The sequence below is a fragment of the Stegodyphus dumicola genome, chromosome 6 (assembly GCF_044657685.1).
Source record: "Stegodyphus dumicola isolate Sdum_Otavi_A_Nest chromosome 6, ASM4465768v1".
Classification (NCBI taxonomy): Eukaryota; Metazoa; Arthropoda; class Arachnida; order Araneae; family Eresidae; genus Stegodyphus; species Stegodyphus dumicola.
In genome coordinates this window covers 580,418-599,862 of record NC_140773.1, presented here as the reverse complement: position 1 = coordinate 599,862, position 19,445 = coordinate 580,418, and the positions used below count along the sequence as shown (strand labels likewise).

Genomic DNA, 19,445 nt, shown 5'->3' with positions numbered 1-19,445 from the left:
TTTAATTTAAGCTGGCTCAGTAACTCTATCATATGAGGAAATAAAAACAGGAATTTCTAGTGAAGGCTGAAATCATGAACAACTGGGTAATTTCCATAATAACTGTACATATCTTTGAAGAAAAATTTTCTTCATGTATTTAGTTTTTTTCTTCAACAGGTTTCATTTTCATTTTAGAATTTTTGGATTTAATTAAAAATTTCTGCTATTCCAAAAACAAATTTTAAAAACGTGCATTTAGAACCTTTAGAAAAAGCAGCTAATTTTATTACTTTAGTAATATGAACATTCAGAAGAAATGAAAAAATTTTAAAAACGACATTTTTAATTAACTACACTGGTTATCATAAATTAAGGAAAAATCGAAAAAATCACGATTACTGAAAAAGTTAAATGTAGAATTTTATGAAACTTACCCACAATATGCAACACATAGTAAGGTATCAAATAACATAAAAAGAAATTACCAGACAATTATGGTAGTATAGAAATTAGCACATGTATAAAATGAACAAATCGAAGATGTCAGTTTGCTATAGTAATAGTACCTTCAATAAGGAATATTGTTGCCTCTAGAAGCAATACAGCACATTCAGCGATGTGTGATGCTTTCAATTATGCGGTCTATCAGTTCCATAGGAAGCGAGAGCCATTGCTCTTGCAAAGCAGTTGCAAGTGCGGCAAGGGTCTAAGGGGGCGGATTGAGAGCAGCTACATGTCTCCCTAAAGCAATCCAAACGTGCTCAATATGATTCAAGCCCGGGGATATATAAAATGAACAAATCGAAGATATCAGTTTGCTATACCTTCAATATGGAATATGATCGCCTCTAGAAGCAATACAGCGATGTGTGATGCTTTCAATTACGCAGTCTATCAGTTCCATAGGAAGCGAGAGCCACTGCTCTTGCAAAGCAGTTGCAAGCGCAACAAGGGTCTGAGGGGGCAGATTGAGAGCAGCTAGACGTCTCCCTAAAGCATCCTAAACGTGCTCAATATGATTCAAGTCCAGGGATCGAGCTGGCCACTCCATGCGCAAAATTGTTTCCTGTTGAATATAATCATATACGATGCAAGCCCCGTGTGGTCTTGCTTTGTCATCCTGTAACAGGAAAGCATCACCTATTGCCCCGGCATATGGGCACACATAATCATCAAGGATGTCATCTCTATAAAAATGAGCATTTATGGTTCCCCTTGGAAAAACATGGATGTCTGTGCGTCCACCCAAAGAGATGCCACCCCAAACACAGACACTGCTTCTTCCGTATGCATCTCTTTTCACGGATGTTTGACAGATGATAATGGGTTCCAGGTTCTCTCCATATCAAATAATGCCTACTATCGCATTCTAGACTAAACCTGGACTCATCCGTAAAGAGAATAGTCCTCCATTGCTCAAACGTCCAGTGGACATTTTGTCATGCACACTGCAAACGGTCCCTGCTATGGCGTGACTTGAGTGGCACGCAAATGATTGTTCGCCTCTCATACAGACCACCTCCGTGAAGCCTTCTATGTACAGTTGACATTGACACCAACCTTCCAGTGGCTGCAGCAAGGGAGGATCTAAGACTTGGAGCAGAGGTTCTATTCCTGAGTGCACATAATGTCAAATAGCCATGGGGTGTTGTCTTTTAACATCCCTAATGAGATCGGACAGGAGTAGACTTGCAATTTTAGATAACCCCACAACAAATAATCACAAGGATTGAGATCTGGGGACTTGAGAGGCCAAGCATGACCAAAAAAAACAGCTCAAGGCATTACCAAGTGACTTAATATTCGAATTTAATAAAGAACTAGGAGATGAGTATTCTATTAATGATCTAATTGGCGTTTTGCACAAACAGTTAATGGCTAAAGAAAAAAACAGAAATGCACTTTCGTAACTCCCCAATACCACACCCAGATACATTTACTAATTCCAGGCTGGCTGCCGCACAATTAAAAAACAAAAAGTCCCGTCTCATGACAGCTTCCGAGTTATGGTTTATTCGGAGGAATTATGCACACAGAAAAGCACCAAAAGTATCGCATTAAACTTACAAATATAGATGGAAGCTTTAATTGTGAATTATTTTAGACGAAAAAAATGTGCTTCTGTTCTTCTGTAAGTTGAATGATTTGCACTGCTTAAACCAATTAAAAGATCTTGTTATTTTAATAAGTGATATGGTTATAAACTATAAATCTTGTCTATGCGAAAATAATTTGGATGAAATCCATTTACTCATTGGAGTTGACTGTGCGGGAGAATTATTAACGAGCAGAGCTTAAATTGAGCCAGAGCCCACCAGAGCCTGACTCCAGTACTTCTCAGTTTTTGAGATAAATCATTATTTTAGCCGAAATCTTGAAAATGGAAGGGCTGTGGCACTTCTTTTCTGCAAGTGAACCGCAATTTCAACAGAAAAATTTTATTTTAATAATAATTATGCCTTAAAAAACTATTCTAACTTCTGAATGGAAGCCTGTTTTCCCCTTGGACACAGCTTGAGACTTTTAAGGAAACAAAAGCACCCACCAACATGTCAAAAGCTAATTCTCCAGTTAGTGCGATGATTTATGAGAGCGAGAAAACTTTTCATTCCTGAAAATGCTGAAGGTATTTGGACCTTCAGCAGACTTGTCTACTGGTCTGATTCCATGGACGCACTGTACTGGATCCAAAGAGAAGGCCCTTGGCAACCGTTTATATCTAATCATGTAAATGAAATTAGAACTCTATCAGAATTCAATAAATGGAAGTTTGTTCCTGGAACTCAAAATTCTGCTGACATATCATCAAGAGGTTGCTTAGTAAAAGCCTAAAATACTAAAGTTGCTACTAAAGCAAAATGGCACGAAGGACCTCCCCGGCTTAGATATTCTAAAGATAAATGGCCATATTATGATCTGTCACCTGACGAATATATGGTAAATGCAGAAAAGAAGAAAACTGCAGTGTCTCACATGAATCAGAGTAATGGAAATTATTATAACCATATACCCTCCTATGAGAAAATAAATAGAATTACTAGCTGAATATATAGGTTTTATAGGAATTCTAAGACACCTAACAAAATTTCAGGAGAACTATCTACTGAAGAGCTTAAAGAAGCTGAAATTACAATTTTGAAAAAAGTTCAAGAAGACTGTTTCTATAGTGAGAAAACTCAGCCATCTAAAATCATTGTCGACATTTACAAACGCTGATGGAATTTTGAGAATTAAAACAAAACTCCTTTTGAGAGACGACGATGAAAATTTCAGAGTCCCGATTGTTCTACCATCTGATCATCATGTAGTCAAGTGTCTGATTCTGTCTAAACATCAAGAACTTGGTCATCGTGGAGTACAGTCACTAATAGTAGCTTTGAGGGAAAATTATTGGATATGGAAAAGCAGACGAACTATAAAAGCAACAATCAAAACTTGCATTGTTTGTCAAATATTTAGAGTCAAATCCCTTGATATTTCAGCAGGGATGCTTCCTGAAGATCGTGTAAAAAATGCATGCATTTTCGAAATTATTGGAGTGGACGTAACATGTCCATTACTACTGAAAGAAAGAAAGTATGGATCCTAATTTTAACCTGCGCACTTTATAGAGCAGTACATTTAGAACTTCTGACTTCTCTATCAACAGACAATTTCTTATTGGCACTTAGAAGATTCATAGCTCGTCATGGTCGCCCTTTAGTGATATACTCAGACAAAGCAACTAACTTTACAGGAGCTGAAAATTTATTGAAAAATGACGATCTGAAAAGATTAAAAATATCTATTTATCTTGCTACCTGGAAATTCATTCCTCCAGCAGCCCCATGGTAGGGTGGCTTTTGAAAGAGGTTGATGGGTTCTTCTCCAGCAAATTCTGAAAAAAGTTTTAAGACGAGCATCTCTAAAGAAAACGATCTGAAAAGATTAAAAATATCTATTTATCTTGCTACCTGGAAATTCATTCCTCCAGCAGCCCCATGGTAGGGTGGCTTTTGAAAGAGGTTGATGGGTTCTTCTCCAGCAAATTCTGAAAAAAGTTTTAAGACGAGCATCTCTAAAGAAAACGATCTGAAAAGATTAAAAATATCTATTTATCTTGCTACCTGGAAATTCATTCCTCCAGCAGCCCCATGGTAGGGTGGCTTTTGAAAGAGGTTGATGGGTTCTTCTCCAGCAAATTCTGAAAAAAGTTTTAAGACGAGCATCTCTAAAGAAAACGATCTGAAAAGATTAAAAATATCTATTTATCTTGCTACCTGGAAATTCATTCCTCCAGCAGCCCCATGGTAGGGTGGCTTTTGAAAGAGGTTGATGGGTTCTTCTCCAGCAAATTCTGAAAATAGTTTTAGGACGAGCATCTCTAAAGAAAATGAAATGGAAACCATTCTCTGTAACTGTGAAAACTAACGAAATGCTAGACCTCTAATCTATATAGTGAAGATCCAGAGGACTTACATCCATTAACACCTGATCTATTTTTTGGAAGAGAATCGCCTAAGTAATACAACTGATTTTGATCAAATAAAAACTACTATCGAAGAGTTGAAAAACAGATTGGTTTACAGAAAAAATCTGATGCCTGATCTTTGAGTCAGTTTTCGAAATGAATATATGGGACAATTGCACCAAAGGACAATAGCTCGAAACTGAGTTTATGTCCCTAACATAGGAGATATTGTATTAATATGGACTGATAACCTCAAAAGTTTAGGGAGGGCGTTTAGGGAGAATATTATCGATTTACACCAGCAAAGATGAAGTAAGCTACAACTGCCAAAATTAAAATTAAAGCAGGACTTGTGACTACACCCATCAAAAGACTGTCTTTAGAACTGGATGGTCGCCAATGTGGAGAATGTTATGTTAGAAGGAGAGCCTTCTGTGAACCAAAGGAATCCCAATTACCATCTTGTAACAACTAGACGTGTTGTTCAACTTCCCTCACGTTATGGACAAAAAGGTGTTAAGTCCCAGATCAATGTTCCCAAAACTCAAAAGGTGGAGTGTTAAAAGCAGGGCCTTTAAAATGTTGTTCATAGTTATCGTTTGTGAGAAGCACACTGCAACTCAACTCTTCTCTAACTAAAATGCACTTCAAACGAGTGGTGAGAATGACGTATCCCATGACATGCTAACGATGTATTCTTGAGAGACAAAATTTGAATTGTAATTTTTAATGTTGTTTTAAATATATTCTAGCGTCCGTCTACGTGTGGACTCTTAATTTAGTTATGCTGTTTTTTATTTGAATGCTGATTCATCAACATCGAAGGAGATACAGTCACCCCAGTGGAAAAAAAAATTTGCAGAATTTTGATATTCCTAATGAAATAAAAACCTTTAAAAAAGATAAAAAATTACTAAGTTAATTTTTTAACAATTTAATGTAATCATTTGGCTAATGCTATTGAAAAAACCACGGACAAGTACGATCATATGCACCTGCAATAAAATGAGAGTTTAGCAAGTATTTTTATGAAAATAAATTTTTAGATACATATTTTCACATACATTTAAAATGCAGCTGTAGCTGCAGGATCAATAATAGTTATGAATACTATTTACAAAATATAAAATCCACTTGATGTTTAAAGATAATTAATAGTTTCAGATAACTCAAACTTTCATTATGACAGTGCATAGCATGAGTGTTTCACACCAAACAAGACTGAGTACTCTTTTATCAGATTCTCAAAACAGAAATATGCTAACCTGCTTGTTGCATGTCTTCTATGGAAGACACGCATTCTTCCTACAACACCTCTTCTTCAGATGTGTCCTCTTCCCACGTGTCTTCCTCCTGTGCGTCTTCTTCCTGCATGTGTTCCTCCCGTGCTGTAATTACAAATTTCTTGATATAAAAGCAATTTTTTTTAACTGTGTACACTAGTAATAATGTTTTATTTCCTCAAAATATTTCTCAGACTACAAAAATCTAATAGAAAAATTAGCCCAGCATAATTTTCCACGATTTTCAAACTAAAAGCCAAGGCTCAATAAAATTTTAAAGCTAGTCCATGAAAGGAAAGTTAAGGTGAAAGGAAGCAGATAGGCAAATATGCATTGGCCACACACCAGCATCATTAAGATCCTATTAATTACGAAAAATTATTGATAAAATTCATAATTCTTTCTTGATATAAAGCTATATCGTGTAGTAAGAAAGAAATCATAAAATAAGAGGAAAAATATACGAAAATTATTTAATATATTTTACAAACCAATTATATTATTTTTAAATATATAAATCTTTATACAATAATTGCAATATACAATGGAAGACTTAAGTCAAGCTAATAATTTACATTAGTAAACAAGAAACAAGCTGAATACTTTAGAATGAAATTTGAAAGAATGAAGAATTTTAGATTAAATATTTTTAAAAATTGCATCAGCTGATTAGACCACAGCCATCACATTTTAAGTGATATCGAACTTTATGTGCGGTAAGAATCTGTGCTTCTTGAAACATGTTTATAAAATTAAAAATAACAGCAGCACAAAAAATAATAAAAGCATAAATCTAATAACAATCTTTTTTAAAAAACTTTTGCTTCTGATTATCTTAGCTATATTTACATGCAGTTGTTTGTATTATGATTATGTTGTATGCTGTATATTATGTAAAATGTAAGGAGTTCAATGAAGATCTTTCTTCTAGAAAGGGTTGAGGCAAGAAATGGGTTGGCATTACTTGCTACAAGCCCAAGGGCAAAAGCACTCGTGCCCATGACCAACTTTATACTTTGCCAATTTCAACATTTCTATAACCCACAAACCTATCACCTTCGCTTTTCAACAGCATTTAGACAAAGCCTCTCCCAGACAAGCAAGACAATAGAGTTATATTGCTCAATTTTCAACAAATATTTGCTTTGTCAATGCAGAAGGAAGTGTTGTTGCAGATGCTCTTTCCAGAATTAATACCGTCTCCAACTGATTATGCAACTAGTGCAGAATTTTAAGATGATGAAGAGTTAAAAATTTTAAGAAACAACCGGAGGCTAAGAATGGTTCAGATTCCCATTCAGGCACTGACAAATTGATTTTCTGCGATGTCTCTGCAAACAGTAACCGCCCATACATCCCCTCAAACTTTCGCAGACAAATATTTTCCTCTATTCCTACCCTATCTCATACAGGGATTAGAAGCACAAGAATATTAATCATGAAAAGATTCATGTGGGCAAATTTCAATAAGGATTGTCAGTTGTTGTGAAATACATCATTCAAACATTAAACACAAATATCTTCATTTTGATGTACGAGACACAGATGGCGCTGGCTGTCATTGAAGTAGAAAGAAAAAAAGGGTTTTTCCCTTTCGACCTTCGTGACGTGAACTGATTAAGATGTGTAATAACTTTCGGGGCGAGAAAAATTTCCCGACAGTTGTTAAAAAATGTATATATTTTGTAGTGTAGAGAGAATATAATTAGATAAATCAACTTCTTAGAGTTTTTATTCAGATTCAACATCACACTACCCAGGTAAGGGAGCAAGTTTTGTCTTTAGTTTTTCTGGATTGCTCGGTATCTTTGATGAGTGAAGGAAGTATTTTTATTTTAATGATATTTAATGATAAGACTATGTTTTAGTAATAACAGTCAGTTATAGTGTAAGGAATGCATGGAATGCCAATGATCTAAGGTTCAAAGACATACAAAGTTGGCTGTTATGGACTTCAACATTCCACCTGAATGTTTTCAACACGTTCACATTGGTTTTGTTGGATCCTTACCTTCATGTCAAGGTTTCAGACATTTACTAACGATGATTGATAGTTTTTCAAGACGGGTTGAAGCTCTTCCTATGGCAGATCAATTAGCGGAAACAATTGCAAAGGGGATGATCTCAACCTGGATTTCTTGTTTTGGAATACCACAGCATATTACTTCTCATCAAGGATGTCAGTTTGGAAGTCAACTCTTCTCATCTTTGAGCAAATACTTCAGTTTTCAAAAATCCAAAACAGCTGCATACCATCCACAATCGTATGGATTAATTGGGTGACAACTCAAGATGGACCAACTCAAGATCATATGGACTAATTGGGCTTGAAAATCTCATTTACAACAAAGAACAATCTTGAGTAGACACTTTACCCTTGGTTCTTCTGGGATTATGCTCTGCACTGAAAGAAGATACAGGATACTCTTCAGCAGAGCTTCTTTATTCAAGTGCCCTCTGTTTACTTGGAGAATTCGTCACCATGATGCCTAATGTCACACACTCAGAGTTAGTGCAAAGTATTATTCATAACATGAAACTGTACAAAGTATAATCTGTAACATGAAATCTTCTCCAAAGACTACCCATGGATATTCAAGTGTATTCATTTCAAAATGCATTTTGAATTGCTACATGTTCGTCTACAATAACGCGGTCACTAAATCCAGTTTATCTTTGGCCTTATGTTGTCAAACACCGAGCAGTGGTGTAGCGAGCATAACTGGCACCCGGGGTAAATACCTTTTTGTCTACCCCCCAAAAAATACAGTTAAAACATAGATAATAACAAAACATTTCAGAATGAAATAGTAAGGAGTATTTGAAGTGCTACACTTTGGTTTGGAAAAACATTTTCTTCATAGATCTGTAGTGGAGTTTTAGGTTCAGTTTCTTTTCTATTACGGAATAACATCTTGCAGACATTCGCTGTTCTAAAGAATTATGGAACATTGCGAGTTCGGTATTAAACAACCATGTAATCGACAACCTTTTTAACAAAAGGAAATAGAAGATATTATAAAGGAAAATTATAACGTTTGCAAAGTTGGGAATATGCAAATTTAGTCTGTAACGTCGGAAACTATGCATTTTAGATAAGGAGCGACCTGTAGCATTCCTTTTTAGTAGGAGACTAAAAACAACCGGCACGTATTGAATGCTTTGTCCCAGTGAATATACGATCTCTCAGCAAGATGACTTAGTTGAATCGGTAACCAGGAAGACCATGAGCTGTTTCCAGAATAGTCAAATGCAATCCATTGTAGCGGAAGCTTTACGAGTTTCCCAAAATGTCATTTCCAGATTATGGAATCGGTTTTTGGAAACGGGATATGTTTGAGAAATTCGGGACAAGGTCGTGTTATTGTTTTAAAATAAAAAAACATGAGTTATATGTGCATTTCATTTTAAAAAAAGAAAAATATATCTCTTAGAGAGAAATAAAGTGGTCAGAAAGAATGTTTTGTATGTGGAAATATTTGGTTGAAGCACTGCAAACATTTTATTACACATTTTATCAGACAAATCAAGAAAATAAGTAATTAATTATATTGCAATAATTATTAATTTTAAATATATTTTCCAGAAATCGATCGAAATAAAAACTGAAATTTTCTGTAAAATAAAAACTGAAATAAAACTAAATAAAAACTGAAAATCTTGTTTGGAGACTATTTGGCGCCCCGCTGCGAGCAGCACCCAGGGTGTCATACACCCCTTTGCCTCCCTTCGCTATGCCACTGACACCGAGCACCAAAGTATTTTGGCATTGAAATTAATGGAACCGTTAAAAGAATTTCAGTTGATATGTTGAAAACCATGTTTTACCATAAAAGACAATGATGAGCAGCCTCTTGAAACCCACAGGCAGATGGATTATCCAGATCCGCTCACACATTGCAAACCTCCGTGTCAATCACAACCATACCACAAGCAGTGGAAGGACGTTCAGGTTTTCCCCCCATTTAAAGAATTATGTCTCCTAATCATTTTCACTGGGAAAGGAATGTGTAGTGTCCTATATGTTTCCTCTTCTTATCTTAAATGTCTGTACATTTTAATTTTCATAAGATGGCAACATAGGATTGTTGCCCAGCAACAACTGGTAGATTATGCGATATGATTTGATGGAAAAATAAACGACTTGCGTTCTTTTTCTGAAGTCATCGAATTTTATTCATTTAAAAAAGTTTATTACAGGTAATCTATCTTTGCAATGAAGTCCTAAAATGAGAAGGCTAAAATCGACACATGATACCTGTTCCATACTTGTAACTTTATCGTTTGGCTGAACGAGCACTTTCCTGCTGCACTTTTGTTATTGTGCATTTATTATGTTAATAATCCATTAGATGTAAAATCTGGCAATTGGAAACAATAATAAATTTAGTCTGTGGTAATTGGTAACTGATATATTCCACTACATGATGAATGCTTCCTCACAATATGTGCTCACTGTAATAACTGCTTCTATTCTCACTAAGAATAAATAATTAAAGGGTAGAGTTAATAAACGCATCTTATTTCTTACTATGCTAAACTACACATGCTATCTATGTATCTGTGTAGTGAGTGCCTTAAGCCACATTAGGCTCCAGAACTGCAGAAAACCAGGTCCAAGGTTTCACTGAATATAATGAACACTGCAGTGTGTGATCCACTGCTGAGCTAAAATTTCTCTGGGATATCACCTGTACCCTTCAACGAGATAATCCAACACCAGTGGCCTTACCATGCAAGAATTATAGCATTCGCCGACAATGTGGCATTTGTGATCAATGGAACAAGAGACTCCCTACAGGATAACTGCAACAAAATGCTTTCCATCTTCAGTACTCTCTGTAAACAGATCCAATTTCAAATCTCTCAAACTCTCAAGCTCTAATAATTCCTAAACCTGGCCACAATAAAACAAGAACCCCAATTATCAAAACTGACATCCACAAAATCAAATGTGTTTGCACCATAAAATATCTGGGACTCACCACTGACCACAAGTTCACATGGATTCCACACCTTTGAGAAAAGCGTACCACCACTGCAAAAACTGGAAAATCTCTCAAACCCATGGAAGGATACCAGTGGGGGCTCAACCATCATATAATGAAGCTACTCCTTAAAAACATAATTAACAAGACAGTCAACTACATGGCAGCCATATGGGCAGACTCCATGACTTCAAGAAAACAAAAATTATTAAATTCCATCTAACGCCCTATTAAATATTACAAGAGCTTTTCAAACAACATCCACAAACACACTCCAAGTCCTGGCGGAAGTGACACCACTCACAATAGAAGCAGAAATAGAAGCCACCACAACTACCATATTACAATTGAAAAAACCAGCAACCCTCCAAGACAAGGTATTCTGTCCTGATCAATATGAATACAAGCCAAAGAAATATCAAACTCACCCAGCCAAGACTCTCAAAAACTTAAGATGTAATCTGATTCAGCCACCTTCAAGACACCAATCTCGTTGCCTCACAGATGGCTGCAGCACCACCATAAGAACAAGAAATAGACCCTACTTTGAATTTCAAAGCCACCTAAGAGCTGACAATAGTGTATATCAGGCAGAACTCAATTCAGTATCAACTATCTCCTACAAGAACAAACCAATAATATCCACATAGTGACAGACAGTCGATCATCAATATATGCGATTAAAAATTCATGCACCACCTCAGGAGTTGCAGAAGAAATACAAGATACCATCACCTCCAGAAACAAAATCTTTATCATCACCTGGACAAGAGCGCACAGCAATTGTGAAGGCAATGAGAGAGCCGATTTCCTCGCCAAAGCAAGCCACAATGGAACAGCTTGGAGATGAAATAAACATGCCATGGCCACAATCGGCCCTAAAATAGAAATTAAAACAGCATGCTTAACAGAATGGAAACTATAATGGTCACAAGGAATAACAGGCAGATGCACGCACAGCCTTCTACCACAGATAGACGAGAATGGCACCATATCCAATTTTTACCTGTCACAGTATTATCTCCGGCCACAGCCCCTTCCCCACATATTTTAGCAAAAGAAATCCCTCTACATCAGATGTGTCTGTATGTGGGGAGAGGGGTGATCCAAATCATTACCTTCTATAATGCCCACTAACATCAATTCATCATGTACAACACCCCAGTCAATCAGGAGTAGAATTCCAAAGGTTCAATTAAACATCGATATTCCTATAATAACATTAAAGAACTAATTGACAAGCTACGTCAACATGATCTAGAGCTGCGCCAGCCCTAAAAAAAAAAAAAAAAAAAAAAAGGAACATCAAACAAGATGCACAACATTACTCAATGTGGCTCAATGCCCCAGTTTCTCAAGTTTCCACGGATCCATTGCTTCACAAACGATGCAAAGCAATGGATAATATCAAAAATCAGTAATCCACTGCTTCATGTGACATAGTACTCAGAATCCCACTGATACCATGTTCCACCAATTCAAAGAATAGTGTCCCGGCCAATGTTTCAGTGATTATCATGATTATGAACTCAAAGTATTACTAATGGTGACTAACTGCTCAGCACCACTCAGTGATTCGGTGTTTGAGTGATTAAGTGAATACAAACTCAGTTTCATCAGAGGTGACATTCATCAATGCATTATTTCCACAGCACTTCTCCATATAAGGAGTGCCTTCAATAACAATAAAAGCACAAAAATAGCATACCCATCACCAGAGACAGTGAACTATTTACTACTAATATGAACTCAATATCACCTAAATACAAATTACCATAAATATTATATTAACACAGTGCAACAATTACGAAATCATGAATAATTTTTTATACTTGTGAGCTGCTAAGTGCACTCAATATAATCCAAAACTGTGAGCTGCTAAGTGCACTCAATATAATCCAAAACTGTGAGCTGCTAAGTGCACTCAATATAATCCAAAACCGTGAGCTGCTAAGTGCACTCAATATAATCCAAAAGCCAATGTAAAAACACTGCAATACCACTACAACCACTAACCAACGTAAATATGACTTAAATCCACTATAATCAATCAATAATGTATGCAATCCAGCTCCAATGTAAAACTTCAAGTACAGCAATGTTACCATCTATTCAATGTATTCATAGATGTAAAAATATACTAAAAATGTAGCCTTTTTATAAGATCTTAAATAAATGCCTGAAAAGGGCACTTGTGTTCCCCGCAGTGGGAACGGTTCTCTAGAAAGGTTAGTGCACGGGAGGTCTATACCATTTTTGTCAATGGCGATGTCATGGTGCCCCCCCCCATACTTGTTCCTGTCCTACTGAGCTAAAATGATGAAATCCCCAAAGCAAAAACCACAATACTATCAAAGTGTTTGCGGAGATGCACGTATTCTTGTGAGGTTAGTGTGTTAACCTTTTGACAGTCATCCAATGAGTTACCTACATTCTAGTTATGCATCGTAGTAGGCAAAAACTTGCAACACAAATTTGCGACTGACAGATATGCATGCTGAGGAAGAAATAATTGCTTAATCTTACAGCTATGGAAGGTTTAATAAATAGGCTTATTTTAAATCTTAATTTAATTGCGCTTATATGGTCAAAGGACACAATACGTCATCTCAATCTTCTTCCGTTTTTTACAGTTCTATGAATTGGCATGTAAAGTAATGTACAACTGGACACATAAAAACGAAGTGCATAGTTTCAGAATTATCACCATTACATGATTTTAACATAATTGAAAGGACTCTTACAAAATGATACAATTTGAATATTTTTGTTGATTACCTGGTTCTTTCATTAATTTTGCATTCTGAAAGTAGGTTATTGTATTTAAATGCTGTAAACCTTTAACTGTTTAACATACCTATTTTATTTATTCCTTTTTTACAAACAATACACTCAAAAATTAATATACATTGCTTTTGAAGATATCATTTACAATTTTTATTTTTGTCTTTTTAATTATCATATCACAAATATGCTAACCTGCTTCCTGTGCACGTTCCTCTTCCTCTTGCTCCCTGCGCTCTTCCTCCTCTCGCTCCCTGGCGAGCTGTCGGAGCTTTGTCATGATATTGCTCCCTATAAATGAAAATTTATTCATCACCATTAACAACAAAAATTTTAACTAAATGTGTCATGAATATATAGTTGTAATTAAAACAAGATAATTACAAACTTCTTAATGTAAAAGCAGCAGTTATTTTGGGGGGAGGCGTTAGCCCAGAAGGGCCATTAATTTCATTTTGGCATTTTGTGTTGAAAACTGTTGAAAAAATGTTGGTTTACTTTTCAAACTGCTGTCACCAAATATTAAAGACTTGTACTATATTAAAAAAATTATGAAGAATCTGCATAAATGTATGCATGTTTCTTGCATTGTGATGAAACAACAGTAATTAGAGCTATCAAATTTCGAATAACGGACGTTTCCATCTGTATATGGGCATCTGGAAGGCCAAATTTGGAATTTTTTTTATTATCCATTTCATATTTTGTAAATTGTACATGCTTAAAATGTAGGTAAATTGTTAATGCTATTTAGCCCAAAAAGGGTTATTAGTCTCGAAATGAGATTTTGTGGTGATTCACTATAAATGACATATCGCGCTTCATATTGTTGCTACCAAATATTTTCACCCTGTCTCATTATTAAATATTGAAGAGTCTATATGTATGTATGCATATTCCTTGCATTGCCAAAAATATCGACGGTATTTACAGCCATCAAATTTTGAATAACCTAGTCCTCCACCCAAACGTGTACACCTGGAAGTCAGAATTTAGAATTTATTCAACTGTTTTTATTTCACATTTTATAAACGTTTAATGAATTTTTAATTAACTATGTCAACAATTTGAATACGAACAGTAGAAACGCTGTTCAAATTAAAGCATTTTTATTTTTATCTGCAGACTGTTGTCATTCAAAAAGTGGAGGATGTTTATCTTTCAATTTTAACTTCGAAACTGGGTTCTACGAAAGTAATGTGTTGCTTCTGCCTCAAATAGAAAACTTTTATCTTCCACTTGCTAGCATATTGCCATTCAGTTAAGTCTAAAATACTTTCAAATTTGATCTAGACATTTATTGCATAATAAAAAAGCAATTTAAAAGCAATAAACACAGTTATGAATACATTTTTCTACTTTTTAATGATACTGATTTATAAAAACATGCATTAAAATCATGAGATGTCTAATTAGAAATATTCATTAGAAGAGAAGTAGAATTTTTATTATCCATTTCATATTTTGTAAAATGTTAACAAATTTTTAATTAAAAAAACTCAAGGATTTCAAAGCAAGCAATGGCAGTATAGAAAAAAAAATTATCTCCAGCATGTGAGACTGCATATCGGTAATTCTAAAGGATCTGCTCATTTTAAAATTATTTTGGGATATTGCTGTTGAACTCAATTTTATGGTTTAAGTGCAAAGAACATGATATTTAATAATTGAAGGTAACCCACAAAATATTTAAAAAAATGCCTCTTTGGGCATAATGTAAAATCTGAGTGTACACTAATAATAATGCTTTATTCACCCAAAATATTTCTCGAAAATAAGCCCCAGCATTATTTTACACGATTCTCAAACTAAAAGCCAAGGCTTGATGAAATTTTAAAGGCAGTCAATGAAAGGAAAGTCAGAGCTGGCTCCGGTGCTTCTTAGTTTTGGGAATAAATCCTAATTCTAGCCAGAGCACACTGGAGCTTTAAATAAGAAGGCTTTGGCACTTATTTATTGTAACAGAACAGCAATTTCAGTAGAAATTTGATCTTGAAAATTTTATTTTCAGAAATAAAATTATATTAAAAATTGATTCTAACTTCTGAATGCATAATTCTCTTTCCTTGGGAAATGAGCCCTTGTATGGAGGTGAAGATTTTTAAGGAAAGAGAAGCCCCCACCTACATGTTAAGGGGTTATTCTCCAGAAAGTACAATTAACTTATGAGAGCAGGTAAATTTTTCGTTCCTACGCTAGTGTCTTCCTGCAGAAAATAGCACATGCAGACTTTTGGAATGATGTAATCAAAGACGGGAAATGAAAATTGTCACTTGTTACTTTTTTTTTTTCAACTAACCTTCGGATTCGGTGAAAGTTTGTTCTCCTGTCATATTCTGCTTGACAGCTAGAATTATATTCAGAGGAAATCATAGTCAGAAAATGTTGGACACTTCTTTTTTTTCATCCGTTAAAATTTTCTCTATATTCTGCTGCTGGTTATAACATTCTCTATACTTTCATTCGTGACGCTTTAACTTTTTTAACAATTTTTATTGGTGTGCTGGAAGAAGAATGGTCTTTATTTCTATTAACCCTTGCAGTAGTACATTATATTCAGAGCTTAAATTAAACTGGAAACCAGTACAGCTAATTCTTATTTTTTGTGCAAAATTGTAATTCCAGCTGAAGCTCCCAAATAAGTCAAGGTCTCATACTTTATTTTAATATTTAATTATTCACCATTTATTTAATAACTTATTATGTTTATGTCTTTATATTTTATTAAATTTTAATATTAATTTTTAATTACTCTAATCATTAATTATTCAATTTTGATAATTAATTATTAATTACTTTCTACCCATTTTACTTATTTATTTCATTTTGTTTTTTTCCTGACAGTCTTCCATAGGGCTCAGGTACTTCTAATTTTAGAAATTAAGCCTTGAGGAAAGTTAAAGGTCAAAGGAAGCCGATATTCAAATATGCATTGGCAACGCACCAGCATAATTAAGGTCCTATTAAATAAAGAAAATTATTGATAAAATTCCTGTTTCTTGATATAAAGCTATATTGTTTAGCAAGAAAGAAATCATAAAATAAGAGGAAAAATATACAAACATTATTTAACACTAGAACGGCAGTAGGGGTCATTTTGACCACTGAACATTTTTTACCGTTGATTACATTTGCTTTATTGGAAGAAATCATTTGGAATTTTTTTACTTTTCCTAAATATATAACAAATATTTGTAAAACAAATTTCAGCATTCTAGGTTTGTTAGTTTTTGAAATAATGGCATGTATTCCTAGAATGGCGGACGGGAGTCATTTTGTCCCCTTTACTTTTATCCCTCTTTCTGCTGGAGGCATTGTCAAATAAGCCATGAAAAACATTCATATTATATTCAGAGCTTAAATTAAACTGGAAACCAGTACAGCTAATTCTTATTTTTTGTTCAAAATTGTAATTCCAGCTGAAGCTCCCAAATAAGTCAAGGTCTCATACTTTATTTTAATATTTAATTATTCACCATTTATTTAATAACTTATTATGTTTTTCACATAATAACTTATTATGTGAAAAACATTCTGATAAGGAATTTTCAATTGCATTCATACTATCTCCCAGAGGGATAAACCCTGGGTGGTCTCACTACTTTGTAATGTCTACATAAGTTGTTGTTCCTTTGTTTGCAATTATCTATTTATTAAGAAAATACTGCAAAGAAAGTAGATGCAGTCTTTTTCATGCTTACTTTTTTTTCAGAAATAGTTTATTTTATAGATGTATTTTACTTACTGCAGATGATAACAGTTAGGACAGATGTTTTCTTGGTAATCCCAAATCAGTATTTCAGTACATATGAATTCCGTCAAGTTCATTATCACCTTTCCCCTTTCCTTTACGCTGTGAGAATCATATGCTAAAATACATACATTCCCTATCATTTTCTGATAATCTGATATTTTTCTACTTTTTCAACTTTTACAAAATATTTCTAATAAGTAGAAAAGAGGTCTTATGGACCTCTTTACAGAATTGACAACTGGCAACGCACCAGCATAATTAAGGTCCTATTAAATACCGAAAATTATTGATAAAATTCCTAACTGTTTCTTGATATAAAGCTATATTGTTTAGTAAGAAAGAAATCATAAAATAAGAGGAAAAATATACAAACATTATTTAACACTAGAACGGCGGTAGGGGTCATTTTGACCACTGAACATCGTCTGTCTTACGACAACCCCCTCGTTTATTTCAAATGCATGGAAACTTAGTTCATACTTTTGGTAGCAGTAAAACTCACTACATCGTCCATGGTATTAGGTCCAGGAGGTCAGCCTTTGTGGGAATTGAGAGAATTTACTGCATAAAATGCAAATAAAAAAATTGGCGTTTCAATCTTTATTACTTTTGTGCAAGGTGTAACAGTATGGCTCACAAATATGTTGAGGAAGTCTTTGATTTAACCTAGGCATGAGATGATGAGGAGGAACAAGTGAACACTGTATGCATGGTTCATATATGGTTTCAGAAGGTTCAGGTATGTTCTATCACGAGAGAACTCTCCAACAATGCCATATGCCTGAAACCGGTCAAGGACGAAGATTAGCTAGTGGCAGTAACCATATCTCAGCCTACAGCCTGTAACTCATCCCTGCCCATAGACATAACAGTGTGAAGGAATGGTTTGTTTCATGCAATTTGTAAAAGCCAAGACACGAGAGGAAATGAATGCACCATTCTCCTGAAGAACTCAGCGGAGCACGCAAACGAATCTATCATATCTGCTTTGGAGTGGCAGTTCTCCATGGCCATACCTGTGAAAGGCTTTCAATACCAAAGAGGTCTGAGGCTAAAGAGTTAATGGAACTGTTCATGTCACTTTCCATCACAAAAGCTCCGAGTCGATATTATACTCCACGTTTCAACACTGATCAGAACACCCAAAGATGGGAGGTGGCCATCTCGCAGGGTGGAGGTTGCCAGATCATGAGAAGCCACATTTTAGAGCACTTCAGATTTCTGCAGTGAGTGGTGGCAAAAATGGACTTTTTATCATGGGCCACATTAATGGAGTTCTTTCCAAAATGGTGATCGATACAGGAGCAAATGTTACCCTCATTCAGAAAGATTTATCTCAACAGTTTAAAGATGAACTCATTTGGACACCATTCTGTATTTTTGGATACATCCTGATCCTCATTTAGAAGCTTTCCTATATGTGGCATCTGGTGATAAAATACACATAGATGGGAAGTTAAATGTAAACATCAGGTTTGGAAATGCTGCCTACTATCACATAGTATATGTGGCGATCATTATACTCGAACTGGACTTTCTAAGGAAATGCAATTTTTCCTTTCTCTTTAAAAATAACAAACTGCATTCAGCCTTTGAGGACATAACTATCCACCATCAGAAGAAATCCTTCTGCTTAATTCGGCCACAAGACAAATTACAACATCAGCATTGGCTAATTGAGACCCATGGAGTGACAATGAAGTCAGGAAAATCCACCTAGAAAATGGCAAAATTAAACCCGACTTAAATGCAGTCTTCAAACACAAAACCTACCTGAAAGAAAAGTGTGATCTACAGTCCGAGAACAAAACAATATTCAGCACTCTGAGACTCATTCCATATTCAAAACAGTGTCTTGTACCAGAAATACAAAGTTGGATTAGTCATTTCAAGCCCCTAGACAGCCACCTAAGAAGTAAGTTCATGTTCATCATATTTCTGGATATCCAGAAGAAATCTTCTGAATAGTATTATTGCACCGATGCATTAGCTTTCTTCTATCCAGAAGATCCTAGCTATTAGTCCACGAGACTACCAGCTATTCCACATCTCAGATGCTCTTTGGTCATGACCTTCATCTGCCTTGCAATGTCTTGTTTGGTCACCACCTCAGGATGTGCCTTCAATCACCCGAGGAGTACATCCAAGATCTTGAGGCACAGCTTGAAGTGATGCACAATTTTGAGCACTAGTCAAGAGCAAGT

The 19,445-nt window shown here is 35.1% G+C and overlaps 1 long non-coding RNA gene across 1 annotated transcript; it reads right to left on the bottom strand.

The window, feature by feature from the left end:
- Positions 1–5,712: 5,712 nt before the first annotated feature.
- LOC146996636 (uncharacterized) lies at positions 5,713–17,755 on the bottom strand. Its single transcript, XR_015041513.1, has 3 exons — positions 17,722–17,755; positions 13,683–13,778; positions 5,713–5,820 (listed from the first exon to the last, which is right to left on the bottom strand). It is a non-coding gene; the product is annotated as an uncharacterized LOC146996636 (long non-coding RNA).
- Positions 17,756–19,445: the final 1,690 nt, after the last annotated feature.